Source organism: Sinocyclocheilus anshuiensis, unplaced genomic scaffold, assembly GCF_001515605.1.
Source record: "Sinocyclocheilus anshuiensis isolate Anshui unplaced genomic scaffold, SAMN03320099.WGS_v1.1 scaffold590, whole genome shotgun sequence".
In the NCBI taxonomy this organism is placed as follows: domain Eukaryota; kingdom Metazoa; phylum Chordata; class Actinopteri; order Cypriniformes; family Cyprinidae; genus Sinocyclocheilus; species Sinocyclocheilus anshuiensis.
In genome coordinates this window covers 2,228,368-2,239,291 of record NW_015544192.1, presented here as the reverse complement: position 1 = coordinate 2,239,291, position 10,924 = coordinate 2,228,368, and the positions used below count along the sequence as shown (strand labels likewise).

Sequence of the window (10,924 nt, the reverse complement as noted above, 5' to 3'; positions counted from 1 at the left end):
TGTGTGTGTGTGTGTGTGTGTGTGTATGTGTGTGTGTGTATATGTGTGTGTGTTAATGCCTGCACACATTTGTGTGAGAGCATTATTTCTTTACCCTTTGACCTTTCAGTGTGTCTCACAACCCATCTTCATACCCCTTCGTTCAACCTCTCCATTCTCCTCCTTTCCTCCTCATCTCTCTGCCATCACTCCATCCATTCACGTTTTCAGGAGGACAGACATTCCATGCAGGTTTGTGTTAGGCTTTTGAGACTACTGTATTCGCCCAATGGAAAGTGTTGTTGGCCGTGCTGTGTTTACAGTTTGAGCTGCTTTTATTTAGAGTGATGATGATAAAAATGAACCGGGTCTTAGATGCAACGATGGTCCGTTACATTCAGATGCATTGAAATCTAATCGAATAACCTCACATGCCAGTATCTGCATGCCGCCCCATCCCTGCCTGCCTCACCTTAGAATTTCTCACTCTACTTTTCCTAAATTACCTTTCACCCCTATAAGTTCCACATGTTATAGCCCTTTCAACTGATCCTGGGGCAGTTTTTCATTTCAGTGCAAAAAAATAAATAAAGCAGAGATGTGCTGAAAGGCTGCATGTGATGGTCCTGATTCCTGAATGTGTGTGTGCGAGCTCACCAAGCCTTTCTCCAGAAACACTTATTTCTCCACTTATCACTAAGTTACACTTTGTTTTAAAGTGCACGTTATTGCCCACAACTAATAGTGAGCTTGATGTTGCTCCAGACCTGTGTTATTTTAATCTGTGGAACACAGAAAGAGATATTAAGAACTATTTACAATAACAGTAAATAGAGTCCGGAGCTGTCAAGAAAAAGTGAAAGCACTACAACAGTGGTTCATACAACTTTTGTACTATATTCCAAGTTTTCTGAAGCTGTACAAAATGTTTTAGAAATAGACTAAAATGTAAGTCATGAGATTTGAAAGCAACGATGGAAAGAAATATTTAAGTAGGTGGTGGCTTAAATTGTGACCCTTTCCTCACACAAAGCTGTATATTATGGTTTGAAATATAGCATAGATGTCTGCATATTACTTTTATGCTATTTTTTTATTATGTGTTTTGTCATGTTTAGAGCTTGACCACCCCAGTCCACATTGGCTTTCATTGTATGGGAAATAAGCGGCCAGGACATTTTTCAAAACATCTCCTTTTTTGTTCCACGGAAGAAAGAAAGTCATACTAGTTTTGAAATTATGAGAAATTAATTTGCATTTTTGGATTAACTTTTCATTTAAAATTAAAGTTGTTATCTTGAGCTACACTAACAGAGAGAGATTAATCCATATCCGCTTACAAGAACATCATCTACTTGGGTTGCATTACATACTACTTGCATATGAAATTTAAATGTGTGCCCACAATCTCTTGCAAATGCACACTAAAAACAAGTGTAACGAGTGTGTCCTAGCACAGCTGACTAACCCTCACAACCCCTCACAAATCCCTCCCTCTGCCTTGTGTGTCTCTTCAGTCAGCTCATATCTAAAAAGAGAGGTTTCTTCCGGATTCATACTGGCAGTAAGCAGAGGTATCCATGAGTGATGTGCCTGTGCACACTGGGCACGATCCGTCCCTCCCCTCATGCCTGAAACACTCTGAGCCTTACTGATCCAGTGCAGCTCGACCCATTCAGGGAGATTCGTAATGCCTTGTGTGAAGAGACATTCATAATCATCAGGACTAGATTACATTCCTCATAAACTGTGAAAGACAAAGGCTGCACTAGCTCATTAACCTCAGTAATCTGCCCTTTAATCTGTGAGAGGCCGATCAGAGAACGGAGTGCTGTATATCTCTGCTGAATGCACACAGATGAGGCCTGCATGTGCTCACAGGGCATTGATATACCATGTGGTCGGGTGTAACTAAAAACCTGAATAACTTTTCTTCATGGTTTATTTCTTTATGCATGTCACTTTTACTTAATCGTTATTCTTTAGAGGCTAAATCATTAATGGCATGTTTTAGCATTTGGATGCAGAAATATCAAGAATTCTTGATTCAGAGCTGTTAAACATTTTGTAGGAGAGGTACGCATGTACGAGTCATGCTTAGACTGGGATCTTTATATATTTTCATGTTTAAGCATGTGTTTGTATGCTAAAAGTAATCTGATGTAGATTTGTGGGTTGCTAAATTTGGCTCTTGCCAAAGGAAATTCAGTGTGCATGAGGTTTGTGACCTCTATGTGTATGAGATTGAAACAGTATTTCAATTTAAGGCTTTTCACATTTTAAATAGTTAACCCTGGGTCATTCTAAACCCTAGGTTATGTTGCTTCGCACTGCTCATAATTTACCCAGGGTTAACAATTAATCCTGGGTATTCATAAAATGAGGTAAACCCTGGGGTTTCCGCCATGGTTTTTCGTTACTATTTGACATTTTCCCCTCAAACTCTGATGCAATTGTTTATTCAACGCGCAATGTTTTCGTTACTGTCCAAAGCACATCAACGTGAGGCACGCGACTGGCTGTCGGTTGCTAAGCATCTAGTCGTAACATTCTAACACAGAATCGATTCACACCGTGCACGTTTGGCACCGCGATGTGAATGGGGTGATAAACCTGCTCCGGAGCAGGGTTTCATACGGGTAAAAGAGGTGCTGACACTGCTTCTAAATTTCAAGTGTGAAACGTTAAATACGGGTTTAGAATGACAATATGCGGGGATTAAAGGGTTAATTCACCCCAAAATTAAAATTCTGTCATTAATTACTCACCCTCATGTTGTTCCAAACCCGTAAGACCTTCGTTCATCTTCACAACACAAATGAAGATATTTTTGATGAAATCCGAGAGCTTTCTGACACTGCAGCAGCACAACTGACACCTTCAAGGCCCAGAAAGGTAGTAAGGACATCGTTAAAATAGTCCATGTGACATCAGTGGTTCAACCGTAATTTTATGAAGCTATGAGAATACTTTTTGTGCACAAAGAAAACAAAAATAATGACTTTATTCAGTCTTCTGAATATTTATTCTCTTTTTTTATTTATTCTCTTCCATGTCAGTCTTTGACGCACGTTCACGAGAGTACTATGATGCATGTGTGTGATGCTGCTGATGCAGGAGCCGGTGTTCTGGCGTAGGCTAGGCAAAAACATGCAAGTCATCCTCTCTGTCCAAGTCTTCAGACATGTTTACGAAAACTGTTTTATGTACAGCCAACTTCTGCTTGTAAACAAGGCGCAGTGCATCTGAGTTCTACATCAGAACTCCAGCTCCTGTGTCAGCTGCACCACTGTAAATGCGCATCACATGGGCTATTTTAAAGATGTCCTTACTACCTTTCTGGGCCTTGAACGTGTCCAGTTGCGTTGCTGTCTATGCAGTGTCAGAAAGCTCTCGGATTTCATCAAAAATATCTTAATTTGTGTTCCAAATATGAACGATGGTCTTGCGGTTATTTGGAACAACATGAGGGTGAGTAATTAATGACAGAATTTTCATTTTCATTTTTTGGTGAACTTTAAGCACCGTTTGAAAAACTCAAATGATGACTAGAACTGTAGAAATTTTTACTTTTTAGCATGTTTTCATCAATTATTTAATTTTTTTTGAATGTCATTATTTTTAATAAAGTTACAGGTTTAGCTTGATTAAACAAAATGTTTCAGCTAGAAATACCTACCTCAGCATGCTTGTGCTTGGTTCCATGGATTCAAAGAGTGCTCTTGCATTTCTACTGTTGCTCCTTTTGATGGCATGCTACAGGTTAATACACCATCACCCCTCATTCAGCTCAAGACATTTAGCTCAATATCTGCTATGCTTTCTTAACTATTTAAATAATAATACATATGACTGTATGTACAGTAAAAACATTTTCATGCATTCTAAATGTTTGTTCAGTGGAGGATGTAACAAGCTAGTGTGATACTACAGTAGATCCTTTTATTGAAAGTGATGCACTGCAAAAATCATTAATTTTGTCTTGAAAAGATGTTTAAAAAAAGAAAAAACTATTTGTAAATGGAGTAAGAAAAAGGCCATGGGCTCTTCAAAAAAATGATCTTGTTTTAAAATTTGTATTTTTTTTATTTTTTTTGACTGAAAATAAAGACAGTAATACTGATTAAGAAAATTGTTCTTTTGCAGTGTTTTCCAGTTAGCACAAGCGGTCCAGACAATATTTAAATATTATGATATTGTCTTAAATGTAAATAAATCTGGACTCTTTTTTTGTTAACCATGAAATTATATGACGTTCACACAGGGCAACATATGTCTTTGATTAACCATTTTCCTTCTATGTGGTGTCAACATTACCATGTAAATTAAACTAATCACCTGTTGATAGATCAGTGTCTGTTTTCTAACCCTTTTGTCTGTTAGTCTTCATTGCAATGTATTCTTACATAAACAAACATAGTCTCTGAAAAAAATGTTTACATTATGGAACATGTAGGAAAAAGATTCATTTCCTTGTTTGTCACCAAATCAGATAATTCCTCTAACTTTCTTGCCAGTGGGAAGATGGGCTTCCGTGACCGAATTAGGATGAACAATTCACGCTCCTCTCAGGCTATCCGGAGCAAGGCTTCTCCTTTGCCACCAGGTAATGTGCGGCGCTCCCCCAGCACGGAGAACATTCCAGAAGCCACCAGCCCCGGCAAGGTCCAGAAAAGCTGGAGCTTCAATGATCGGACTCGATTCCGTACTTCTCTCCGCCTAAAACCACGTCCTGCTGCAGATGGTAGCTATTTCTGACCATGTGTTTACCTTTATACAGATACATATTTATAAAAATTAACTACCTTTCAAAAGTTCAAGGTTGGGAAGATTTTTCAATGTTTTTTTTTTTTTAAAAGAAGTCTCTAATGCGCACCAAGACTGCATTTGTTTGATCAAAAATACAGTAAAAACAGTTACTTTTTGTGCACAAAGAAAACAAAAATAATGACTTTATTCAGTCTTCTGAATATTTATTCTCTTTTTTTATTTATTCTCTTCCATGTCAGTCTTTGACGCACGTTCACGAGAGTACTATGATGCATGTGTGTGATGCTGCTGATGCAGGAGCCGGTGTTCTGGCGTAGGCTAGGCAAAAACATGCAAGTCATCCTCTCTGTCCAAGTCTTCAGACATGTTTACGAAAACTGTTTTATGTACAGCCAACTTCTGCTTGTAAACAAGGCGCAGTGCATCTGAGTTCTACATCAGAACTCCAGCTCCTGTGTCAGCTGCACCACTGTAAATGCGCATCACATGGGCTATTTTAAAGATGTCCTTACTACCTTTCTGGGCCTTGAACGTGTCCAGTTGCGTTGCTGTCTATGCAGTGTCAGAAAGCTCTCGGATTTCATCAAAAATATCTTAATTTGTGTTCCAAATATGAACGATGGTCTTGCGGTTATTTGGAACAACATGAGGGTGAGTAATTAATGACAGAATTTTCATTTTCATTTTTTGGTGAACTTTAAGCACCGTTTGAAAAACTCAAATGATGACTAGAACTGTAGAAATTTTTACTTTTTAGCATGTTTTCATCAATTATTTAATTTTTTTTGAATGTCATTATTTTTAATAAAGTTACAGGTTTAGCTTGATTAAACAAAATGTTTCAGCTAGAAATACCTACCTCAGCATGCTTGTGCTTGGTTCCATGGATTCAAAGAGTGCTCTTGCATTTCTACTGTTGCTACTTTTGATGGCATGCTACAGGTTAATACACCATCACCCCTCATTCAGCTCAAGACATTTAGCTCAATATCTGCTATGCTTTCTTAACTATTTAAATAATAATACATATGACTGTATGTACAGTAAAAACATTTTCATGCATTCTAAATGTTTGTTCAGTGGAGGATGTAACAAGCTAGTGTGATACTACAGTAGATCCTTTTATTGAAAGTGATGCACTGCAAAAATCATTAATTTTGTCTTGAAAAGATGTTTAAAAAAAGAAAAAACTATTTGTAAATGGAGTAAGAAAAAGGCCATGGGCTCTTCAAAAAAATGATCTTGTTTTAAAATTTGTATTTTTTTTATTTTTTTTGACTGAAAATAAAGACAGTAATACTGATTAAGAAAATTGTTCTTTTGCAGTGTTTTCCAGTTAGCACAAGCGGTCCAGACAATATTTAAATATTATGATATTGTCTTAAATGTAAATAAATCTGGACTCTTTTTTTGTTAACCATGAAATTATATGACGTTCACACAGGGCAACATATGTCTTTGATTAACCATTTTCCTTCTATGTGGTGTCAACATTACCATGTAAATTAAACTAATCACCTGTTGATAGATCAGTGTCTGTTTTCTAACCCTTTTGTCTGTTAGTCTTCATTGCAATGTATTCTTACATAAACAAACATAGTCTCTGAAAAAAATGTTTACATTATGGAACATGTAGGAAAAAGATTCATTTCCTTGTTTGTCACCAAATCAGATAATTCCTCTAACTTTCTTGCCAGTGGGAAGATGGGCTTCCGTGACCGAATTAGGATGAACAATTCACGCTCCTCTCAGGCTATCCGGAGCAAGGCTTCTCCTTTGCCACCAGGTAATGTGCGGCGCTCCCCCAGCACGGAGAACATTCCAGAAGCCACCAGCCCCGGCAAGGTCCAGAAAAGCTGGAGCTTCAATGATCGGACTCGATTCCGTACTTCTCTCCGCCTAAAACCACGTCCTGCTGCAGATGGTAGCTATTTCTGACCATGTGTTTACCTTTATACAGATACATATTTATAAAAATTAACTACCTTTCAAAAGTTCAAGGTTGGGAAGATTTTTCAATGTTTTTTTTTTTTTAAAAGAAGTCTCTAATGCGCACCAAGACTGCATTTGTTTGATCAAAAATACAGTAAAAACAGTAATATTGTGAACATTTTATTGGGAAAGCTGAATTTTTAGCAGCCATTGCTCCAGGCTTCAGTGTCACATTATCCTATTAAGTTTTAATTTCTTAATATTATCAATGTTTATAACAGTTGTGCTGTATTTTTCTATAAAACATGATAAATGTTTTCAAGATTCTTTAATGAATAGAATTTTCAAAGGAACAGCATTTATTTGCCATAGAATTTTTGGTTGATTCCTTGCTAAATAGAAGTATAACCTTCTTTCAAAAAAAAAAAAATCTTACTGTACCCAAACTTTTGTACGGTGTACATTTTGCTCTTCTCATTACGGACTGATCTCTCATAGTTGAGGGAGTCGGAGAAGAGCACACAGAGGACAAATCTTACTGTGATGTCGCCATGGATGATGTGATACCAGCAGTGAAGACCCTAATTCGAGCTGTTAGGTGAGTCAGGGGTTGAAAACACCACTACAGAGCTCTACAGAGTCCTATAGTTCACTTAATGCCCAAGTATTCTTCTCAGATAATGTCACCATGGTCTTTTGCAAAAGGGACCTTAGTATAGAATCTGCTCCGTCAGCCATGACCTTTTCACAGTGCAATTACATCAGGTGACCATTATGGAGACAAAGCGAGGTTAGACTCATAGAGGGCATGGCAACCTTCAGTTGTGGTTCCTACTTCTTGCTTAAACAAGCAGAAGGTAATAGAAGATGTTCTAAAAATATTGTCAAGTTCTTGCTGAGAAGCGAGTGGCCTCTCTCTGATTGGTCAATGCAGCACAAGCTGCTAGTTCAGTGAGTACAGGATGTGAATGGGTGATTCTTCAGTTAGGGGGACATTGTTGTCCATGAATTTAAAGAAAAAAATTACATTTAAAAAAAATTAACTGTCATTCTGTTTTGAAAATTCAAATAGCTTGAATCTTTTGGTCTGTTTTTTTAGAGTATTGAAATATTACATTTACCTTAATTTTTCTAATAAAATGTTTATTGATTTTTTTAAGTCAGCATGAAAAGGAAGTTGCAGTCATATTTTCACCCCTATTGTGTTGTTTATTTTAGTGAAACAACTTCTTGAATGAGAAAATCACCAACATTCCCTCCTGTAAAGCATTTTTAAATGTGTTAAAGAATGTCTACTGTGTACTCTTGTCTAATAATAATAATAATAATTTATCATATTTTAAATAGTTTTTGTGTACAATTTGTCCTAAAGATTCCTGTAGCTCAAATGTAAGTTGCTTTGGATGAAATCATCTTCCAAATTCATAAATGTGAAAAATGTCAATACATGTCATCAGCATCACAAGTATAGTCACATATTATGCCAAAATGCAGTTAAAGGTTGATTCAGGCCGTGTTCAGATCTTTATAACGGGACATGTGATCAATGTTTTAACAAAAGAAGAAACGGTTTAAAGAAGTTTCATTTGACAGGATTTCAAGGAGTCAAAAATGTGCGTCTATTTGAAGAATCACCCATATGTAGATATGCTTAAATCTCATATTTGCACCTTGCACATACTGCACCTGTGAATGCCACACTTTCTGAGAACAATCTTATCTTCTAGCCTTTCATCCTGACCAGTATACCATGGGTGATTAGGTCAGATTGTCCAAACAGATTCTCAAAGCAGAGCTCCAGGTGTGTACATACATTTCCTGTTATCTGGGCAAGAAGATTCTGTTTTACATAGGAGTCCTCGATAAGATTGATGTCCTTAAGGAACAGGCAAATTTTAGCTTCACCACAATGCTGAGGTTTCACTTTTGTGGAAGGCCCACAGTTTATCAGTGTTCTGCTGCACAAATGTGTACAGCGTACTATTCAGTCTTGGGACAGAAGAATGTAGAATGCTCTAAAACTAGATTTCCCTCAAATAAACTTTGAGTTACTTTCTGCACAGTTTATAATGCAATAATTATTTCAAATGTTATTTTATATTATTTATTTTCCTGGTTTTGGGAAAAGCTTTCAAATGATTGCCATGAATTAGGTCTGCTTGATCACTAAAAATTATATTCTCAAAGTTTTTTAATTAAAGATTCCTCTGTCTTTGAATGTTCTTTTGCGTTTATCCTTACCTCAGATAAATTATGAAGGCTGATATTTGTTCATGCAGCTATTCTTAGAGATTCCATCTCAAATGCTTCTGTGGACTGGGGTATTGTAAAGCTGACCATATAATGATACACCCATACAATGCATTGCCATCAAGTGAGTGAGTCAGCATTTTAAGAAAAACCCTTGGAGGATGGAAATAAATGGGATTTCTTTTTTCCTTTCCCGCTCTCCTTCTCTTTTTCCTTACACTCTCTTTTTATCCACACCTGAGACCCGCCCATGCAAAATATGCAGCTACCTGCAAAATTAGAAGATGAAAAAATACATATACAGACAGCAAAAAGCCTAAACTCTAGAGTCATCAAGAAACTTGTTTGTTCTGTGGGGGAGGTTGACGTGTGCTGTGGACCAGCTGTGGACTACTTCTGAGATCCGACTGAAACTGCACCATCACCCGGGCAGAGATGCACAGCTCAACATTTGCTGTTGCACACGCAAGCTGTTCCTGCGAATCAATGGCTCTTTAAAAGAAAATTGTCCTGCTCAGTATGTAGAATTAACCAGCACTAGAAGGCCTTTTTCCAAGCTTGGTTTCCCCCCCTGCTGGTTGCTAATGAATCTAGAGGATGAGGAAGGACAGTTGTCCTACTTGAGTTCTGAGAACAGATACTCTCCATAACTGAAGCTTATCCCAACATAAAATGCCTCTATGCTAAAGACAGGATATCGTCTTTGCTTTGATGGATTACCACAGTGAGTATACAGTTTGAGTGGATCTATTTGCCCATGTTTTCTGTTGAGCCAGCAGGTCTTAATAGTGTACTGTGACAATGATAAGAGGGGTCAGTGCTGATTTAGAGACAGCTAACATGTCTCAGACTAACGACTGGGAAAAGAAAAACACTTTTGGAGAAAAATGAAGCACTGTGGCAGTCAAGGGCGTCTCTGCTCATGCTAGGGTGCATACAGTGATGTCTGGTACATTTTCAGCTGCTTGTGCCTACAAACAATCTCAGAGATTCACTGAATTATCCATCCAATTATCTTGGGTCATGACAACTTCCTTTCCTCATATCACAATAATATACACTACAAAATTACAGTGAAATACGAGGTATTCCTTAAAAATAACTTTTAAAGGAAAATATAAAAAGAACATTTATTTTTTTATTACACATTGCCTACAAATTGGACCCTATTTATCAGTTAGGCAACACCCTTTTTAAAATTGTATAACCGGAATTTACCCACCCATTTGAAAATTGTAAACCGGAAATTAAATTATGAACTATGAAAATTAGTGTTCATACTAAACCGTTTATTTTATTTTAAACCTGACATTTTTAGGATATCAGTTTTAGTTTAGTAGTTTAGATATTAGTTTTATAGGACACAGTAAAACGGAAAATTATCTTACATTTATTTGTTAAAAAAGCATGATTTGAAAAAAATTTAATAAAACTAATAAATAATTGTACAATTGTCTTTTTTTCTTCATTTTCTAAATAATTGTCTTGATTGTCTTCTACAGAGTATACACAGTAAGACATAAATCTATTTTTTTAAAGATTTATTTATCTTATGCTTCAAACACTAGAGTATAATGACGTGGGAAAAAATCCAATTCCTAGGAGGCTGCATTACACATTACACAAGCACACGCTTTCCCTCTGTGTAAAGAGATCAGAATAATTACCAGCCGTGAGGTGGGGGATGTATACTTTCTCTCTGCGCTGACTGTTTATGAGTCACTCATGCCTCTTTCTGTAATTAATCTTGTTACACTTATTAATCTTATGACTCGTTTCACAGCTGTTTGCTTTTGTTTGCAGTATTGCTGTTTTATCTTTTCCTGGAATGCCATGGAGGCTTCTACGTAATTCTGCCTACATTCCGGGTCATCCTAATGTGCTTTTGTGTCTCATGTGAATGTAGGATCCTTAAATTCCTTGTGGCCAAGAGGAAATTTAAAGAAACCCTGCGGCCATATGATGTAAAAGATGTGATTGAGCAGTATTCAGC

General features: G+C 37.0%; 1 pseudogene; it reads left to right on the top strand.

The window, feature by feature from the left end:
• The window catches only part of LOC107696594 (potassium voltage-gated channel subfamily KQT member 4-like), a 46,302-nt pseudogene that overhangs the window by 32,464 nt on the left and 2,914 nt on the right, over positions 1–10,924 (top strand).